The 22060-nt window shown below is 42.6% G+C and overlaps 1 protein-coding gene across 2 annotated transcripts in view; it reads left to right on the top strand.

The window, feature by feature from the left end:
* PCDH11X (protocadherin 11 X-linked) overlaps nt 1-22060 on the top strand; it is a 1248873-nt gene that overhangs the window by 713967 nt on the left and 512846 nt on the right. The gene's annotated exons all lie outside the window — the stretch shown is intronic.

Here is a 22060-nt window from a genome sequence, read left to right as displayed (position 1 = left end):
TCCGCTTCTGACTCCAATGTCCACATCATTAATGAAGATGTTGAACAATATGGGTCCAAGACAGAGCCTTGGGGGAGCCCACTGGTCACAGGATGCCATGATGAGTGACTTCCATCAATTACTACCCTCTGGGTCTGACCACGGAGCCAATTTCCCAGCCAGCGGATCATGGCAGACCCAAGGCCACAATGGGCCACTTTCACCAAGAGGTGATCATCGGATACCAGATCTAAGGCTTTTTTGAAGTCAGGACATATGACATCAGTCTCTTCTCCCTTGTCCAGGTGATAGAAGGAAAAGAGATTGTTCAAACAAGATCCACCCGCAACAAATGCATACTGGCTATCCCTTAGGATGTTGGCATCGGCCAATCCATTAAGGATGGCCTCTTTAATAAACTTTTCTAAGATCTTCCCCGGGATAGAAGTCAGGCTGATGGGCCTATAGTTAGCCAGATCCACTTTCCTCCCTTTCTTAAAGATAGGCACCACATTGGCCTTCATCCAGTCTTTGAGCAGTACACCAGAGCACCAGGAGTTTTCAAAGATCTGTGCCAGAAGCTGGCCTATGATACTCGCCAGCTTCTTGAGTACCCTGGGGTGTAGATTGTCAGGGCCGGCTGACTTGAAAGTATCCAGCTTCTCACCGTGTTCCTTCATGAGGTCAGCATTAATTGAGGACAGGGGATCTCTCTCACCCAGACCTCCCTGTCTTGTAGCGGGCATGGGCGTCCCATGGGACTGATGGAAGACCGACCCAAAATACCTATTGAATAGGTTGGCTTTTTCCTGGGCGTCAGTTGTCAGTTGCCCCATCTGGTTCAGCAGGTATCCAGTGTTGCCCTTGCTTTTTCCCCAGCTCCCCACATATCTGAAAAAGGACTTTTTATTGTCCTTGATGCTCGAAGCTAGTTGGAGTTCAGTTGCAGCCTTGGCTTTCCTGGTTTGCTCTCTGCAGGACTGGTCCAGTGCAGAATAATCCTCCTTGGAGGTGAATCCCATCCTCCATCCTTTGTAGGCTTTCCTTTTTAGCTGCAGGAGGTCTGCTAGATCCCTGGAGAGCCGAAGGGGGGGGAACTGTGCCCTCTTGCTGCCTTTCCTCTGAGATGGAATCAAATTAGCTTGTGCATTGAGAATCGCTTTCTTGAGGAGAAATCCACTCTTCTTGAACTCCCCTCTCCCTAGGGTCATGGTCCCTTAGGGCCTGACTGACAAGCCTCCTGAGCTTGTCAAAATCGGCTTTTCTGAAGTCAAGGACTTCTGTTTGCTGATTGACTTGCCAGCTTTACAGTGGATGGTAAAGGTGATCAGCTCGTGATTGCTGTCACCCAGCTTCCCATCGATCACTAGGTCTCCAATCAGGTCATCCCCAGTAGCCAGTACCAGGTCAAGCAGTGTTTTACCTCTTGTTGGCCCATAGACTTCTTGAGTCAGGTAGAGGTCATCTGTGCACGAGAGGAAGCTTTGCGACTGCTCAGATTTTGCTGAATGATACTCCTACGAGATGCCCGGGTAATTGAAGTCACCCAAGACAAGCATGGTCCTGGAGCATGCAGCATCAGCCAGTTCCCAGGTGAACTGGTCAAGCTCGGGACTTTGGGTGGGAGGTCTGTAGTAGACTTCCACCGTTGTTTCCCCTGTGCCATGTTTCCCACGGATTTTAACCCAGAGGGTCTACACTCATCCATCCTGGTCACCAACATCAGCTTGCAGGGACGCGTAGCTTTCCTTAACATAGAGAGCTACACTCCCGCCACTTTTATCTACACAATCCCTCCTGTACAGGTGATAGCCATCTATACCCATGGTCCAGTCATGGGTGGAGTCCCACCAGATCTCCATTGGATCCCTATGACATCATAATTATTGCATTAAGCAGGAGGATGAGCTCCTCCTGCTTATTTCCCAAGCTTCTGCCATTTGTGTACAGGCAGGAAAGTGTCCCCTTGGGAGCTCTTGCCTTGCCCACAGATTGTACCAGGGCTGGGGCAGGGGTGCACTCCCTTAAGTGTCTTGGCCTGCTGGCTTTGCAAGGGTTGTTCAGCGGGCCAGCAGTGGCGGGCTTAGTTTATCTATACATGACCAGGAAGGAGGCTCTGGCCAGGAAGGTGCCCGGGGACTGTGGGGCTGCACTCCTCTTGCCAGTCTGTACACATTTCCAGCAGAGCACCACTGAGCAGTGTCCTCCAGCTTCTTAGATGTCTTTGAGGACTGGTGAGTATGGTCCAGAGGGCTCTGCTCAGTGTCCCTCTCAGGAGCACTCATTTTCATGTTTTTACCCTTTGGCCCTCATGTCACACCTGTCTGGTTTTTTTGCCTTTGTTGTCCCAAGAGTTTTGTTGTGTCATTCATCCATTGGCCCTATACAGTAGGAGCTACTAGTTAGCTGGGTGGGCCTTAGGACCCACAGTACTTGGATGACACAAATAGACAGGAACTTCTGGGGCCTGGCCCATTTGTATCCGGTTACACTAGCCCTTTGTGCCAGATGGACTACCGAAGCAGCCCTAACCAAGAGTTCCCTACACCCTTTACCCACTGTAACAGTCTGGCAGTGGCAGCTACTGCCTTCCTATGACCTGCTGCCACCTGCCACAGCATGTGGCCTCAGGGGTGTGCACCTCTCAGAGCTGGATGAGTACTCCACAGCCACAACAGAAGCATCTTCACATCTGGTCCAGCTGCCAGTGGACTGTGGCTGCACAGTTGGTGTTTGTGCAGAACTAATGTAATTTGTGCCTCTGCCCTACCACCTGGGCAGCTACCTCCTGAAAGATGTTCTCAGTGTGGTGAACTGTCAAAGCATGTCCTCCTGGCCCTAAGTGTCCAGGGGATCAGCTACCTTCAGCTGGCTTCTGGATGCCAACCCTGAGCAGGGTTCTGTGCCTGGGTCCTGCCACTTGCCTCATTAGCACAAATCTTGGTGTTCCCTATGGGAAAACTGTAAAATCTCTCATAAAAAAGTCCCAAATTCACTTTTTGAAATACACCAAAATCTGTGTGCTTCCACAATTAAAACAAAAGACCGTTATATAGATGGAGGGAGAGAGATCAATCAGTTTGTCAATGTTTCATTGATATATTTACAATGTGAAAGCAATTTGGAAACCTATCAGTGTCTGTATCATCATCAAATAAATTCTAAATATCTACATGTTTGATGTTTGCCTTTGGTTTTCTTACCATAGAACAGTTAGAGCTCCTACTGATCCCTTTACTAACTAGGATGTGAGGACAGGTGCCCCTGTAGCCACAGCTGCCCTTGTAGGGCATGCTGGGTGTGTGACTGGGAGATGTGGGGTTTGCAGGAGGGGGGTGAACAGGGGGGTGGGGGATGTGGGTGGGTGTGGAGGGATGTGGGAGACTGTGGGGTGTGTGGGTAGGTGTGGGGGGATTGTGGGGGACTCTGGGTGTGAGGGAACTTTGTGGGGGGGATGCTCAGGAGGAGTGGGTCCCCTGCCCCCTCACAGGGTGCAGCCCCCTCCACACAGCACATGGACTGTGTGGTATCCCATCTGGTAATCCATGTGCCACAGCACATGAACTACCCCCCCGCCCGAGAGCCCAAAGCCCTCCCCCACTGCAGGGCCCACATGCTCCTCTGCAGGGCCCTGGCGCTGAGCTGTGCTGCCCCATGCTGTGTGGGAGGGCTCTGCTTTGAGCACCACCAATGGCTGCTGCTGCTGGTGAGCTGTGAGCCATGCAGGGGGGCTCAAGTATATCCAAGTATCACATTTTGACCCCTAGGATGCAGCGGTCCCCAATCCAGCAAAAGACGCAGCAAGGGAACATTGGGAGGGCTGCTAATGAGCCGCTAATGATATAATTAGCGGTGGATATTGGGACTTTATGTGGTACTTACCTATTGTATAAGTGGACAGGGATCAGCCTGGAGGCCCAGGGGATCCCCAAGATCAGTCTGTCGTACTGCTTCCTCCTCCAAGGGGGGTTCCTGTAAATAAGAGAAAGAAAGAGCTTAATAAAAGCACCTGTATCATACCCCAATCCAGCGTGGTCCTTCCCGCTTGAGTAACACCCCCTTCCTCCCTATTTCTATTGAGAACAAAATCATGGCAGGTCAGAATCAAGAGGCTTAGGGGGTACTCTGTGCGGACATGCTGAAAACCTGGAATACACATTTTTATTCACCATAACGTTAATAGTTATCCCTTACTACCACTGAAGCACAGTAATCAGATGCACTCACAAAATCCATTGCTGCCTCTTGCCCTTACCTCCACTTTTGTTTTTACATTATAAACCTGGCAAAGCCCAAAAGTTGTCTCATTGTAAAGAATTTCATGTACAGTATAACCACATGCATTTTCTCTATCTCCTGCTCCTAGTCCCAGTTAAGATTCCTTTCCTGTCTCCCAAACTCAGTGCTTTTTGTTCCCTTAATCACAGATTTTTTTACCATTAAACCTCACAGGACTCTGATTTTCACTGCTACTTTCCCCATTTTTCTGTCACTGTAGTGATGTTGTCTTTGGAACTCTAAGAACTTGTATGTTGCCTGCTGAGATTTATTAGCTGTTATCATCAGTAAATATTCTGTACTTGGGACCATGTCAAAATAACTCCAGTTTATACCACTGTCCTGGCAAGTTATGCTGGTATATAGAGATACAGGATTAGAAAAAAAAACAGTAGTAGTTGTGCAAGGGTGAGATTTGCAGGGACATGAACCATAAAATGGATTTCATCATAGCCAAGCTTGTGGAAAACAAAGGGAAGAATCGGATCCTTTTTCAAGCCTGTTTGAAAAAGAATAGACCCATTTCAATATACAGAGAAAATTTCAGAACCATTCATTGTCTAAAATGTTTCACCCACATTTGCCAGCAGTACCTTGAGCTTATACAATTTATATAATTCAGATTATTTTACAGCCAAAGAAACAACTATATAATTAATCATCATTTATATGCCTGCTCAACATTAAATACTATTTTGATGTAGTGTATCAAGGAGAGAAATTCAGAGGGAAGATTGGAAGAAAACAGGTTGTTAAACATGCTTATTTAAACTGGATAAATAGGTATGCCCCCTTGTTGTCAAACTTTTTTTAACATTTTTAATATACAGAAATTCCTAGTGTTGCTTAATGAAACTGACCTATAGCTACATCTTAAAACTGTATAAACATTATATATTGTAGTTGCCATGGCAAATAATTATCATTATTAAATGGGACGTCAAGAAACCCTGGAAAGCCAAGGCAAATGCAGTTGCTGGAATGCAGAATATTCTTTTTTTCTCACTGATTGTGTTTAATTCTAAAATGAACTCTTCATTTGTTTCTACAAGCTGGATTCATCCTGTTTTGAATTGTACACTTGTTGGTGGGGGAAAAGTGAAGCTCTCATTTGCAATGTAAAGGGATAGAACAGATTACAGTGGTATATATTATTCCCTAGAGACTATTTTCTGCATTCTCTCTGAGCAGGTAATATCTTAATTTTGGTGAATGTGGTCAAAAAATAAACTCACCCTGCTTTGACCTTTCTCCCTTCCCTTTTTGTTACTATTGACAACAGAACCATTCTCCCAGAATACTGTTGGCAGTGGTGGCTATCCCTTGCGGTCAAGGACAATCAATCCCCTGGGTCAAATAAAGGGTAGTAGATGAGTCTGTTGATGGCTAAGAAGGATGATTCTAGAGCCATGCACTCTCTGGCAGACATCACAGGTGGTGGTTAAAGGGAGGGTCAGGCCCCAGATTTCTCAGTCTTGTTTCCTTTCCTTCCATTTCTTTCATTTTTCTACCTCTAGGACAAGACTGTTTTCCTCATAGTAAGATGCACCTTCCCTCAGAAGGCGTTGCCATGTAACCCTGTCCCAGACTAGTTTTTTCTCAATTTGTGGTGTCAATGCCACATGTCTTAATGTTTGCCCTGAGGGTGTCCTAGAAGTGTTTCCTCTGGCCCTGGTGTGTCTTTTGTCCTTGGCTGAGTTGGGAGTGTAGCAGTTGTTTTGGTAAATGTACATCAGGCATGCACATACAGTGCCTTGTCCACTGAAGCTGATATTGAATAATCAGTGCTTCCATACTGGTGGTGTTAGGTGTGAATCTGTAAAGCCTAATCCAACTGCTATTGAAACTAAAGGAACATTTACCATTAATTGTTTATTATATGTTATGCTGCTAAAGAAGTGGTTGATAACCTTTTAAGGCTTTGGACTTGATTGACCCAGTTCACATCAAAAGCAGGCAGATGGGTAGGGAGCAGATGCTAGGGCCTGATGCTGCTGTTGCTTTTCTCCACCATAGCACAGGGAAAGTGCCAGCTAGGAAATGTTTCTCCATGGCAGTATTGGGAAAGTGGCTGCTGCCAAAACCCTCTGCTGCCAAAACACCGTGTCCATGGGCTATATGTGGCTGGTAAGCTGTAAGTTGCCGATCCCTGGCTAAAGAGATACGTATTGGATGAATCCCTTGGCTGCGATGATATAGTTGGGGACAGTCCTGCTTTGAGCAGGGAGTGGAATAGATGACCTCGTGAGGTCCCTGCCAACCCTATTTTTTGTGATTCTATGCCTCTATGATTCTATTTTCAGCACTGCTAAAATTGTCTGCAAGACAAGCACATGTAAGATATGGGGTCTATTCAAACAAGATATGGTTGACTGCAAATAGAAGAAGTCTATATGTATTGCAGCTGTTTTAGACACAGATAGTGTATATGACATTTATTTACCAAAGCAGTTCCTATTACATTTTGTTAACATGAACTAATATCAGGAAGGTAATTAGAAATGTATATCACTAAACTATATACTCTAGCCTAGTATATAGGAGAAAGCTAGATTTCTATCACACAATATATATAACCTCATTAACTGAGTGATTTAGCTTAATAAGATTCAGAAAGGATTAGGTATTTATAGTGTGTGAATAAAAAACATCTTTTCAAATTACACTCACAGGAGACAATTTCAAAGATTATTAATCCTCAAGCTTCAGGGTATAAAAGTATTTGTAGACAAAAATGGGAAAAAGGCATTCCTTTCAAAATATGAAGGAGCTGACCTTAGGCTCAGAGTGTAACCAGTGATGTTCGAGACACTGTTCTTAAAAACAGGAAGTCAGAGAATGAGTGGTACTGTAATCCTGATAGACCTTCCTCAGCAGGTGCCATACTACTGCCATTTTAAGAAAAGCTGGATCCTTTCTTCCTAACAAGAACATTAGTCCATGGAATAGTTTTTAATTCATAGGATAGGTTTCCACCCTCCCCTCCAGATACCGGAGTGATAGTCCCTTTATAGGAATTTAAAAAGAGTAACAGAAAAATGATACACAATCCTATCCTATTCTGTGGGAACATTTACACAAGAAGCTTTCCTATGCAGTAGATTAATTTACTGCACAATAAAGTGTCACTGTCTACACATTTGTGGCATTTACTATGAAGTAAATTAATCTACTGTGCATTTAGCTAGTGCCTGTAAATACAGGTACTAGATTAACTGCATAGTGGTTACTGTGCAGTAGCAGCAATTACTGCTCAGCAGTGACACTGACTACGAGCAAATATGCTCCCAGTCAATCACACCAGCAGGAGTCCACAGGGGAGAGGGGAGTTCTCTTTTCCTGGTCCTGGCAGTACTCATCCTGGCATCCCTTTGCTCTCTGCCCCAAATATCGCAGCGCAGCTCAGGTCCTGGGTCCTATGGGGAGCCAGGAGCTGCACAGCACTGAGACTGGGGAGCTCTCTGCTTCAGCCATTCAGCTTCTCCACTCAGCTGTGCTCACTTGTGGAGCAGCTGCTGGTGAGTCTCTTGGGTGGGGATTCCCTGCCCAGCAGAGGGCTGGCTGGGACCTGTTTTGCTCCTGGGGCAACTGCCATGAGCCCCTTGCTGTGCAGGGATCCCCCGCCCAGCTGGGGGCTTGTTGGAAGCTGCCCCAGAAGTGGGGACAGCTCCCGATGAGCTCCCTAATGGGCAAGGAAGTCCCACTGGGCATGGGGCTCGCTAGCAGCCATGTGTCCCAATGTACACAGGGCTGGGAGAGCCCTGTCAGCTCTCTGTCTCCCAGCCCCATGCACATGAGGACCCCACCCAATGTGCACGGGGCCAGGAGACAACTGCTGCTGCATCCAGAAAAGCTCTTCTGGCCCCATGCATGTTGGGACTAGCTCCCATGCCTCTGCCATCCCCCAGGTTAGTACTCTGGGAGAGGCTGGAGCTCCCTCTAGCTGCTGCAGGGAGGCAGAGCAGGTCAAGAGCAACCCTGTACTGGGCTGCTCTCGTTGGGAGATTTGCTCCCAGCAGAATGCACATATAAATGTGCTCCTGGGGAAGGTGTAGTGTGCTGTAAGCCTGTATCACCTTAATAGCACATATTGACATGTCCTGTCTCAATTCTTTCATATCAAGTATTGGAGTATCCCACTCACCACCTAACTCTTCTTAGCTGATACCCTTGCTTCCATATACAAAGTCTCATGCTATTTTCTCCTTGCCATGTTCTCAGCTTCAGATATAGAGACATCTCCATGCTTGCCCCAGACCTGAGGAAGGCACTGGAAGGAAGGACAAGAGTTCTATCAAACATCCAGGCTGAATGAGGAGGAAAGTCCTATAAAAGAGAGAGACTATAGAAGTAAAGATTAACTTGACCTTGTCTCCAACCAGAAACCTTCATTTTCATATATGGCTACCACAGAAGTAGTGTAATTAGCCAGTCCCTAGGTGTCTAATTGAGAGGCGCTTTGACACAGTGGAACAAACAAACCATAAATGCCTTAGAGAAATAAATAAATGACATAAGCCATTAGCTGGTTTCCCTGGAGATAATCACCTTAAATTAGGAACATTCGCTGCACAGCTTCATAACTATCAGTTCTTTGTTGAATACAAAAGTCTTTGTGGGTTCAATCTGACAAACTCATATATATATTGTGAAATGCATAGTTTCATAATATCACCCATTTCCTTCAGAAATACTCCCTCCCCAAAACTTACACATCTTGTTTTGTTTCCTGGACAGAATAACGCTTTAGTAAATGGTAGTATCAAGCACTGATGGATTTAGTCTGTAATATTTGCAAGTAGTTTCAAACTTGACTTTCTAGAATTGCAGTTAATTTAAGTCACTTGTTTATTTAAATTGGAACAGATTTTGAAGGTTATTAGAGACCTGAAGCCAGCATACCATGTAGAAATGTATTCAGCTTACATAGAAAGAATGTAGCATGAATGCTATAGCTCTGCTCTGTATACCTTTCCACTCCAGGGAAGCCCAAAGAGACCAAAGGCCATGCATCTAAGGGCTACCTCCTTGATCATGTTCTGCATCTTATATGAGCTCAGTCATCTGGAAATAGAGGATCAAATTTATATCTGGTTTCTCCCATGAATGTTGTAATAAGAATAATGATGCATATCTGTTTATGTAATGAGTTTTGAGAGCTACCAATGAAACATAGCGTAAATACTAAGCTATATTAGTTATTTTCTTGTGGATGATTTCAGGCTTAGGTTAGTGAGTCAAATAAAAATAAATATTACAAAATAGATCTACATCTAGTATAGTATTCACCAAATTGATATTCAGTAGCTGCGCAGAATGAAACCAGCTTAGATTTCTATGAAGACAAAAAGAAAAAAATATAGCAACAGGTGAGAAGCTATAGGACATAGTAGGGTCTAGTCACACTTTATCATATTTCATTATTTGTTTCTTCTATACTCTCCTTCTACATTCTGTTTTTTTCATAACTACCTAAATATAAAATTAGCCTAAACTACAACTTACATTTTTCTTTTTTCTGTTTTTGTAATGTTCGAGATTAATTTGTACTGTTCATTCTTATCCTAGATTTGAATTTAGGCCTCCATTCTTCTTTCTCTTGATTGCTCTATAAGTTTTACTGTCATTATTTTATTAATAATGATAAGAAGTGGGCTGTGATGATGCTTTACAGACAAACATGACATGCAGTTTACAATAATATGTTTTGGTTTTGTGATAAAATCCTAGTAAGATCCTGATTCAGATAGATATCAAGCCTTTATTTTTAAGTAGACAGTTGGTAAGCATAACCTTGAAGTTAGAAGTGAACATTCATCTGTCTACATAAGCTGCTGCTAATTGGAATTGTCTGATTTTGTTAATAGGCTCTTAGATTTTCAGCTTGTAAAATTTTGCCTTGTGTTTTAATGCCATTCTCTTTTCTGCCAATGGTTCTAAGGGATTAGCCTTTAAATTGCTTGCTTGTAGTCAATTCATGAATTTTTATTTTTATGGGTGTTTCGGTGAGCCATATGGAGAGAGAAAATTGATCATTTTAATTGCAATTGACAGTTGAACAAAAAACTTTCGAATATTTTGCAGTCCAAAGGTGATCTGTTTTGCCACCAGTAAATAGTACCCTAATGAAAAAATTAAGAACTCTTTTTTAGTTCAATCCCAAGATCTGCGTCTCTGTGGAACCATAAACCATCTCTCTTCTAATCTTCTGGAGAAGACATCAGGATGGAAATTTGGTAAACTGACCAAGCAATGCAACTCAGGACCGCTCTACATTTTACAGATATTGCACAATTAACTAGTTAACCAATTGGTAGACAGGACAGGTGTCCTGGGCAACTGCAGCCAGATCCTGCAGGTTGCCTAACAGGCCAAGGGGTCACAGTCCAGGAGCTCCACGTCCTCAGCTAGATAGGTAGCCACTGAAGCCTCAGTCCTACCTGCCCAAGGCTGGGGTTTGGTGCATCTGGACCCCAACATTGAAGCTATGTCCTTGGCCTACTTTGGCAGTGGCTCGAATGGAGGAGACTGGCTAGTACTGGCACAGGAAAGTGGATCCCCCTCTTCCATGTCCCCTCATCTCTGCCTTTCTACCTCCCTGACTCTGTTCACAAGCACCTCCTTTCCAGTGATTGAGGGTTTTGGTGCTGCAGATGCTTCCCTTCACTTTTGGGTTACACATGCTCTCCACGATGTGGACCAGACTGGACCGCAACAGATCCAGCCATTTTTTGATGCCCTCCTTCAGACGCGTCACCAGTGCCTGCACATCTGGTGAAAGCAGCTTGCCCCAGCCAGGAACATTGATCCCCTGGAACTTCTCCATTTCATTCTCAAACTCCTTGACTACAAGGATTACCTGGATAAGGAGGCCATCACCAGCAGTGAAGGTCTTGGTGCCTTCGAGGAAAGACTTGAGGGCCACCAAGATCTGGGAGATGGTATCCCACTCCACTTTGTTAAGTGGGCCACTGATCCTGATCTCCCTGAGCAAGGCCATCTCATGGATGACTTTCTTTTGCTCCACCAGCCTTTCCAGTATTAGGTTTGGGGTGTTTCACTAAGTCTCCACATCCTTCATGATTTTGTGCTGTGGGATGCTCAGCTCTGCCTCTTGATGCTGCCTTGGAAGTAGCCCACCACCGTCCTGCATTCTGAAATCAGCTGGGTGATAATGACAGCACCGTCACTGGCAGCCCTGTCCCCCTCCAAGGCATCCCTGACTACGAGGTTGTGTGCCACACAGCAGATGCCAACAAAGTTAACATCGCGCACCACCTTGACCATATTGGCCCTGTTGTTGGTGACTGTAAACCCCCAGGTCAGCTCGCCCTGCCGAATGAACCACACCTGCACCTAGCGGTTCATGGCCACCATGATCTCCCTTGCTGTGTGGGACTCAACCATCACCTCAGTTTGAAGGAGGGCCCTCTGACACCCTAACTGTTCACACCAGTGCCCTGTGAGGGAGGGGTAGGCATGATCTCCAAACTAGCTGCTCCAGATGTCCAAGGTGAAGTGTAAGGCCACCTGCAGACCTGCCTTATGCAGCTCACCTCAAGTACTCCCTGCATGTCTCCTACAGGGAGGGCACCACCATCCTCCTAAAGGTGGTGCGTGTGGGCACTTGGTAGGATGGGGCCACAAGTACCATGAGCTGCCTGAACCCTGGCTGCTGAACTAAGGAGAAGGGCTGGCCATCCAGAGCAAGCATCTCCCCAGTGCTCTGGGTGACCCCGCTCACCCTTGCAACATTTCTCCCTTTGCCTGTGGCTTTCCCCCACTGGTCCAGGGTGGCCCGCCTCTGCTTTGGGTGGATGGAGGCTTTGGAGCAAGTGGGGGACTTCCCTTTGAGCACGCTCCCACTGGTGCCAGGCTGAGGAGGAGCAAGGGCAAAGGCGTGTTGCCTCCTCAGATGCAGCAGCATCGCCGTGGTGGTGAAGTGTTGCCAGTTAATGAACATTTATTTAGTGCTTACTGATACAAGTACTAAATAAATACACAGTAACAACTGCGCAGTAGTGTCTTATGTAGATGCCCCCATACATATATAAATGTTTTGCTTGTAACCCACACCAAATGTACAAGCCGTTTTGTATTGCAAAGAGTGTTGTTTATGGTTTTAAATACATTTTTTTTTTTTTGCTGTGCTGTATGTACCCATTCTTTCTATATTTGAGTATCTTTTTTTCTCTCCCCTGCTTGGATAAGCTGAAAAGAAGCAGGAGATATGGTGTAGGCAAATACTTGTGGCTTTTATTTAGGCCTTTTGTCTATGGATATATCCTTTTGCTTACTGTAAACAAAATAACATGGATTTAAGTCAGGTAAGAAGGGGAACTCAGACCCTTAGTATAATTGGCTAACTGGGCAGTGTTGTTATTTTTCTTAGCTGGGACTCAGGTCTGTCTTTCTCTTGGGGCTTCTGAGACCTGATAATCTGAATTGGGAGCCAGAGAAGCTACTCCCTATGGGCGGTCCTCCCCCACATTCATCACTGGAGAAGCGAGCTGAAGCTATATGAAGAAAAAGCCTCAGGTACAGGGAAAGAAAATCAGTCCAGGGCTTAAGACCCCTCTTCTTTCCCCTTTTATTTTTCTGGGTCTTAAGTGGGATAATACCATGGGGTAATCTCTAGAGCCCACTGACTAGGGATAGAGTCTGCAAGTTTTGCTGGTACACTTTGGGCCAGGGTGAGACCTGGAAAGCTTTTGGTTTCAGCTTTGCTTAATGGCTGAACCCCAGCAGTAGTTTGCTGCCAGAGCTGGGCCAAGATTAAAAGCCTGGCATGCTTTAGGCCAGGGCTGAGAACCTGGCATGTTTTAGTTGCTGTTGCAACATAGCTCTGTGGCTAAACTCCAGACATTTGTCTTGCTGGCAGTTTTGGCCAGAATTAAAGACCTGGCAGATTTAAGGCATGCTTAAGGCCTTGAGTGGGATAATACCATGCAGGGTGGCGGAGTTATTTCCTGGAGCAGACTGACCAGGAATGGAGTCTTGGCAGTTACTGGCCAGAATAGACCTGCGCCCCCTGTTTCACAGGTGTTGTGTCTCAGCACAGGTGTGTAGCTGAGACTAGATGTCCAGGCTGCAGCCAAATAGGTTTGGCTGTCTTTGTGGCCTAGTCCAGGCCCAACACAGAATGGCCTGGCCCCTTCTTTGAGGCCTTTTGCAGTTTCTGCCCCAGCAGAGTTGGAGATTGGGACTAGGAATTTGGGGCTGTGATATGCTGATGAAAGCCACCAATAACCCCTCAAATCCACCTATGCTTATTAGCAGCTCCCAAGATGCAGCAAAATCTAAGGAGCAGTTTATAGGACTCTCCTGCTGAGTAGCAGGTATAGGGGTGCAGACCACTGGAATAACCCCTGGGAGAGCTCCCATGTCTCAGACTGCCTGGGAATGGGTGGAATCTCCCCAGAAGGGGTGCAAACCAGAAACTGTACTTTTTAGTTGACAGTGTTGTAAATTTGTTTTCCTTTGTTTCCATTGCTGTTGCTTTCTGTGTCTGTCCTTTGTGTTTGCACTGGTTGTGAGAAGGGGGTTTTGTTTATGGGGCACACCCCAACCAAATTCACTGAACCCAGATTTTTGGGTGGGGGATCAAGTAACAGTTAAAAATTAATGATATACTCCAAAATTGAACCTGGTCCTTGTTACTGTCAACTGGTGCCTAGAAGAAGGTTTGTACTTGATACCATAAATGAAGTATATATGAATTAATATCCTGGAAAGAAAGTATAATTAATAGAAAAACAGTACACTTTATGAATGAGTATTTTACACTCACAAGAGTCAGGAGGCAATGTCTTTTTCACTTGTTTATTTGACAGTATAGCTGAAAATGCTCATGTTTACTAATTAGTACAAAAATCTGTTAGTAATTCACTTGTTTCTCTGTGTATCTTTTCCTTCGTGCAGTGTTAATTTTGTGGTGTTACAGATCTTTATTCTTGTGTGTTTTCTAGTGTAATTAAGACTGAAAGCTCAAAGGGATAAAGCATGAGTAACATCCTAATGAGGAATTAAAAACAGCAGTAATTCCAAGTCCTGTCTTCCCAAGGACCCAAAAATACACTTCTTTACGTTTGCGTAGGAGACATCAGAATGAAAAGTTTATTAATATTACTTAGAGTTGAATAGCTCTTTGTATTTACAAAGGCTATATAGTCAAAAAGCCCAAGGCTGAATCGATTAATTCTTTGCAAGTTAGTCTAAACTGTGTAGATTGAACCAATAAGCAAGTGAACAGACATTCACTTTTGATTCTGGGAATGCAACCACATGTTTGCAGTGGCACAGGCCAGAAGCCGGTGGGTGCTAGAGCAGGCCTTCCTGCTTAGTTGGAACAGATAGCTTGGGCCAAGGCTCGGCCACCCACCCTGTGCAGGGCAGCTTATGGGAGAGTTAAAAGCATCCTAGGATGCTGGGGGACTGTGAATTAGCTTGAATCAGGATAGGATGTAGGACAAATGTTCAATAAGCCTACTTAACCTAACTCAGTTAAGTCTGATAGTACAGCCATCCAGATTTATCTTAAACTGGTTTCAGCCATTTTTAAAGTATTTTATGTGCACTGAACTTCTGTTGTGTTACAGATTTCAACCAGTTCCCAATCACTCCTACCAGATTATATGCAATTTCTGTCCCTAGCTAAAGAATAGTACTAACAGTTGCCTGTGGACTGTTGTCTGTGCCTTCTTTGATTTATTTTTTGCATGTTGAAGTTAAAGGTAAGCAGCAAATAAGACGGACCCGTTATAACACACCCTATTTCCTCAAGGGTGTTCATCTGCCATAAAGCATGTTTCACATATTTTTCATTATATAATAAGTTGGGCTGAGTTCCTTTCTTATGCAAAATGTTGCAGCTGTTAGATGACTACACAGACTCAGTCTTGCCTGAAGCCAGAGAACATCTATCTATATAAAACAAAGTGTTGTGTGGTAAGGGCAATGTGTTTGTTGCAGCCAGCAAAGGGAAAATGGATTTCCTGGTACACTCACACTGACCTCAGAAGACACTCTCTTGAGTTTTTTTGATGGACTGTAACTAATATTTGCTAGCTTAGTTTCTTTAAATACTGTGTAAATTAAGAAACAGCTCCATTTAACACTGAAAACTATCAGAGACTTCAGAAAAAATTCCAGGAATTTAGGAGAAACCCAGGAGGTAAATCAGAAAGAATCTAAGCAGGTAAAAAACCATAAGCAGGTAAAAAACCATAAAAAACATGTTCATAGGAATATGAGATAAGGTATCAGACATTTGGGGAAGATAATAGAATATGGAACGGCAGTAACCTGAGGGAATTTTTTTGAGGAGGGCATGGGGAAAATGTTTGCAAAAAAAAAGAATTAAAATAAATCTTGAAAGCTGACAAGTAGAGAGGAAAAAGCAAACAGCTTGGTGTGAAAATATAAGTACAAAGCTAACAAAATTGCAAAATGCAAAACCCTTTGGTCTTGGCCTAACTTCCTTCAGAGTAAATGGCATATTACAGAAAGGAGCAAGATTAAGTTGTTCAAGTTACTCGAAAATATTTTTGCAAAGCTGAATATTCAAAAGTTAAGAAATACCAGAACCAAAGCTAGATCAGCCAGTATGGAGGTTCCAAACTAACTGGTGCACTGCTCCCAGAACCCAAGCTTGCTTTGGTGTTTTTACTGTACCCTGTCCTTTTATCATCCATTACATAACCTAATATCAGATACTGTATATATATAAAGGGAATATGGACTTGAATAGAAATACAGTATTGGCAGATGCGTAACTAATGAGTTTTGTGCCTGAGTAAAACTCCCTTGCAGTTGAGGCCAGGAGGACCTAGACACACAACGAAGGAGGGAAAGAAGAAGTGATTTTACCTGCCCAGCATGTTGCCCCTCTGGCTGGGCAATGCAATACTGCCATGGCTAAGACTGGTGGTGGCAACAGCATTGTTTTGGCACCTTCTTTGAGTTGGTGCCTGGAGCTGGGGCCTGTGTGGCTCCCCCCATCCTCCTCAGTCATGGTAGCGATTACTGATAGTTCTAAATTTGCTTTTCCTTGACAAAAGAGAGAAGCTTCAAATGTGTGAGCTTTTCCAATCAATCCCAGGATTTGCTTACCAAGTCTCACAAAAACTGTTCATTGTTATGCTAGACAAAGTACTACTGGAAGAAAGTTGTTGCTTTGCACAATGAAGCACAGTTAGGTGCTTTTCCTTTTCTGGAATTTTGAACCGACAATCATTTTTCCAGAGATTTAGAAAATTAATTGTTAGGAATTGTTTTACCTATCTAAAATAGAGGTTGAATTAAAATATAAGATTGGAGTATTATGTATATGTATTTGTGAAACCTTTATGTAAATCTAGTCTGAACAGAAATGCAGATCAAATTTGGGGATGCATTTTTATTTTGGTTTGGAGGGTTTTTTTTCTGTATTTCATGGCAGAGAGTCTACTGGTTGGATATACCCAATGTACATGAGGTGAGAGAGGTGTAAGATCTTAATTAATTTACCTATGCCTCATTCTTATTTTCTTTGAGTGGAGCACAGGGGAAAGGGGAGAACTGAACTGATGAATGATTTTCTATAGATGCCAGCCAAAGTTTACTTTTTTCCCCGAAGGAAAAGAAATCGAAGCGGCTTTACAGTGATCAACTGGCACATACTGCTGGATCAATGTTTGGCAATTTGCAGGGCTGTACAGTAGATAAGGCTGTCACCTTTTGGCAGTCTCATCACTACCAGTCAGTGGCATAATAGCTGATAGGTACTTTTCAGATGAAGACAAGTAGTAGATAGAAAATGAAAGGAAAAGAGGTTGATGGGGGGAATTAGAAGGAGAACTAGGGAGGAAGTAATTACAAATTGAAATTTCCACATCTTTCAACCAAAGTATGTGCATATGATTATATCCTTCAAATACAACAAATTAATAGTACTCATTATGCAATAACGCACTTAATCTTTGAACAGCTACAAAATGGAGATCAAGGACATAGTTTCAGAGTCAGTGAAAAATAATAAGGCATTGGTACAGGTAATCTTCATCTGTTTAAAATGTAGAACAAGGAAGTCTAGTCTTAATACATCTTATTGTCACATTGTGTAAAACATGGCAATCTCCTGCATGGAGGGGAAGCGGCAGGGAGAGGAGTGTAGTTTTGCCCAGTGCATCCAAAACCAGACTTGATTGTAATACAGTATTGGAGACTGGCAGTATTTGTTTCTGTATTTTGTTTTTATAAAAGTAAAGGTAAAAGTGTACCTTTAGAGGGCAACTCAGGAGAGAAAAGGGAGGGAGGGCTTAAAAAGGAAAGGAAAAGCAACCGAGAGCAAGTTCATTTGCAGTCGGTGTCCTACTCTTAGTAAAAATCTAAAAATAGGAGTCTTCCTATCATAATGTTGTGTGCTGCATATAGGTGCAGTGATTCACTGCAGGCTGTAAGGAATGTCAGTAGTCTTGGGATGGCTATGAAAATAAAGTGATGTGATGCTAATTCAAGAGTAATTGCACTAATATCAGTTAAAACTGCTGAGAATGTCCAGTAAAAACCTAGCGTTTCCCATAGCATTGAAAACCTGGGGTTTCCCAAAGCATGTGAATGCACCATGACATGTTCCAAGTGTTCATTCAAGTTTTTAAAAATCCCTATCTCCTGCTCAGACAACCTGCCTGATAAATCAATTTTCTGATTTTAGACCATAATTTGTTCTAGCTACCACATCTATTGCATTCCAAAGTGGATTATCTTCTTTACCCTTTCCCATTCTCCCATTCCCCCACCACATGTCATTTATCTAGTAAAAGGCAGGCTCATGTTGCATTAATCTTAAAGGAAATTTAGGAGCACTTTCCTCTTGTGAATTTTTCATTGCATTTCATTAAGAAATTTTAAAAAACGCTCTAAGGGTTTTGTTTTTTTTTAATCTCTCTCATTCACAGTATGATGTCATAGATGTCCATCAGTCTTTCTTTTAAGTATAGAGAAACTGACCCATTTTAATTTAATGCAAAGAGGCTGACAAAACATACCTCTGAAGCTAGTTAGAATGCTATCTTTCAAGTGCCAAGGATGTGTAAGGTAGTCTGTCTAGCCTTTCAGACTATTTTCCAACTTGATTTAGTCAATGGTGCATTGCACCACTTTGTTATGACTCAGTGTCAGAAACATTAGAAAAAGAGGAGAAAAAGTTTTCATTATTGGCATCCTGAAGAATTAAAGAGTAGGGATGAGAAAGCTGCAGCAGCAAGCCAATATGGATTGTTTATTTAATTCCTCCAATTTGTTCACCTTAATGAAACACCAAAAGGTTTGAATGAGTGGTAATTAACAAGAGAAAGCCTTCCTAATGAAACCAGTACAGGATGATATTTGTTTCAGGGGTCGATAAAAGGCTGTGAGTGAAGATCATACTGGCATCATTCAGGAAAACAAATCACCTTGTGCCAATCAATTGTCATGCTGTACATGCATGAATCTGTGTGAAGCATTTTAAATGTTGCATCAGTAGAAAGACAGGAAAGGGGAAAGTCTTGAAAAAATTGGAGGAATGTAGTATTTAATTTGTTAGTCAGTCTGTCAAATACTATAATTACAGCTGTAGCATTCCTCTTCTGTGCTTTCAATAGTTATTACAAACCAATTTTAGGAGCATAATCTAATTAAAGTGTTCTTTCTTTTAGAGGGTTATACAGTTCATTGTGCAGTTTTTCTTCATATTTTGGCTGTCGTAAATTGTGTTTTTAGGACGGGAGCAAGAATAATTGTAATAATGATAACAACAACAACAAAACAACATCAACACCACCACCAACAATAATAATACTGTAGCAGCACAGGATTGCATTCCCATTACGGAAAAAAGAAACCTGTTGAAAGAAAGATACTTTCTTGATGGTCTCTCAGGCCCTCCAGAGAAAGTAGCTAGATTGCCACCAGTTGAGTTAGCAATTACTACTAGAATAATTATAGATGAACTTTCAGGTCTTAGCACATCCAGCTAAGAAGCTTTGTTCCATAGGTAGTTGTTATGGGGGAAGACTAGATAAGAGAAAAGCATGTTAGGCAACTTATACATGTAAGTAAAGTTGGGGGTGATTAGGGGGGTGTGAATAGCAAGCTGAGCTAGAGCTACAACAGACTATGAAAAGTAATGTGATAGGTAATTCATTCTATTGTGAAAGCAAGTAGTCCACAGTTTTCATTGGACTTTGTTAATTTTTTATTTCTTCCCAAAGAGTCTATATTTTTCTGAAATACTTTGTTGATTGTTTTAGTAGCACAGTAGACAAATAGGTGTCAAAATGAAAAATAAGCATGTGCTTAACTTGGAAATCAGTGCATCTGGTTACATGTTTGAAGTCTCATATACTTTACTGCATTGGGTCCATAATCACTAATACATTTGATGATTTCACTTCTAACTGAGCTCAACTGTGATATTTATCTAGTATAATTATATTTTTGTTGCTGAGCATTTGTCCTAGACAGGTATTACCTAGTTTCAGAATTGAGTGATGCAGGGACTATATTGTCACCACAATCTCCTGAGCACTGGGAAATATATAAGGTACCTTCTTGAGCTCTCTTAGACATAAATCAAGACAATTTCAGTTTTAATCAAGAAATCATTACTGTTTTGGGATATCAGTTTAAGTATTGGCATATTTGATTTGACAATGGTCGTTTCTTATGCAGTCTTTCTTAGGCAACAGAAAAATCCTCAAAATACATGTTGAGAATTGTTGAGGGTTTTTTCTGGGATATTTAGAAGAAAATACTGTGTAATTAAAATTTCAAGGAGGTATCAGTGTACTGTGGAAACATTATCATGCTCATTAAACAGTTGTATAATTTTTTGCATGCAAATGCAAATGTTAGACAAACAATCATTATTAATATGGGCTTGTGATTTTAGCTACCCATCTGATCTAGACAGTTATATTTCCAGTGGACCTTAATTCTATTATTACTATATTAAAATATAAATACTTTTATAATTATGATTCCCACTGCATCTCCCTCCCAATATTTGCATTGTCAGAAATTCCTCGATTCACGGATGATATCTACCCTGGTTCTTGAGATGACTTAAGAGTCCAATCCTTGAGCCACAGATCCATCCATAGAAGTTGCAAGTCTTTCAGCAGGGGAGAGTAGGCTGTGGGCTGGGATTCCTCTCCTTTTATTTCCTCTGTTCCCTCTTCTATGCTTTGAGGGCCAGACATTTTACTTCATAATGGGCTGCCTCTTGGTTTAGGTTGCAGTGCCATTGAAGTTGGTTAGCATCCAGTGTCTCTTGGTTAATGATACTGGCATCTTTTTTCTTGAGGTATGCCTTCAATTATCCTTCTAGCATTTCCTCTGACCACCACGAAATCTCAGGACATAACTAAGATGGGAGTAGATCAGTTGTTTAGGGAGTCTCTTCTGGAACACAGTATTTTATAAGGTTTCACAACATGTCTTCTAAGTTGTTCCTTTTTTCCTCTTGCCATTACATGGTATATACAATAAATCATTCCATTCTTAGTACCTTGGTGGAACAAGATACCTAGTTCTCTTTAGTAGATTGGGATCTGTATATTTCTCTAAATTACAGATCTGTCTCATTCCTTCTTATATTGTCTTTCCCTGATTCTCTGCTTGCCCCTCATTCACATTCCTTGTCTTTGACCCAGCATTATCTGCTTGGGGAAGATGTCTTTAATTAAGCAATCAGGCCTAAGTCTGCATGATCAGTATTTTGATTCTTGCTTGTCTGGAACAAAAATATTCTGATCTAATGAGAACAGAAACTGAGCTACCAAGAGCACTCATTAGCCAAGATATGTTGGCTTTACATATTTTGGCTGTATTTTCTTTCATAAAAAGGAAGAAAAGATTTTTTTTGTGCAATTGATGTGCATGTCAAATATATGTGAACTCTTAGAGCAGCTTGTTTCCAGCACCAGCATCTTTACATTGACATTATCATTTACATATGTCAAGGGCCTGATCCAAAGCCCAATGAAGTTGCTTGTTTGTTTGTTTTTAAATAAAAGTACCTTTAACTGTTTGCTATGGAATTTTAAGAACATCTCTAGAGGGGGATTTCTATGTGCAAATGGTTGTTTTCTGTTCAGATAGTTATTTGCTAGAAAACATTAGATTAATGACTTTTATGTGGCAAAAGTCCTTTTGCCAAACACTGAATGACTTCAGTTCTTACTGAAGCTGAGAGGATCAGTGGCCCCCAGGAAAGGACTCCCAAGGGACTCAAGCCTATGTACATATACATCATACATAGTTTCACCCATTTTGCAGGGTTTTTAACATTTAGTCTGTGTTGTTGATAGGTTTAATTGCATTCGGGGGCAGTGGTGAGTCTCATCCTCTTTCTATTCCAACTTCATCTTGCTGTCTGTGGAAACTGAGCACTTGATCATGTCAGAGCAGGGCTGCCTAGCCCCCTTTCTAGAGCAAAGCAGGCAGCCAGCCAGCAGTGTCTGCTTGTCTTTGACCCAGAGGTCAAAGGCTCAACCATGACTGCAGCCCCCTGAAGCATGAGCAACTGAGAGTCTCTAAGGCTAGGGACAGAAGTTACACATAAATTGGTTTAAGTGATCAGAAACTGGTTTAAACAGAACAGCAGCTCAGTGCACATGACCCAGTTTCGAAATGGCTAAAACTGGTTTAAGATAAACCTGGTTGAATGCAGTATCATACTTAACTGATTTGGGTGAAACTAGTTTATGCAACTTCTGTCCCAAAACCCTTCCTGGTTCAAGTTAAATCACAGTCCCCCAGAATCCCAGCATGCTTTCCA

The sequence above is a fragment of the Crocodylus porosus genome, unplaced genomic scaffold (genome assembly GCF_001723895.1).
Source record: "Crocodylus porosus isolate Cpor-Errol unplaced genomic scaffold, CroPor_comp1, whole genome shotgun sequence".
Lineage (NCBI taxonomy): Eukaryota > Metazoa > Chordata > Crocodylia > Crocodylidae > Crocodylus > Crocodylus porosus.
Note: the sequence above shows the minus strand (reverse complement) of the source record. Positions and strands in the feature narration are given on the sequence as shown.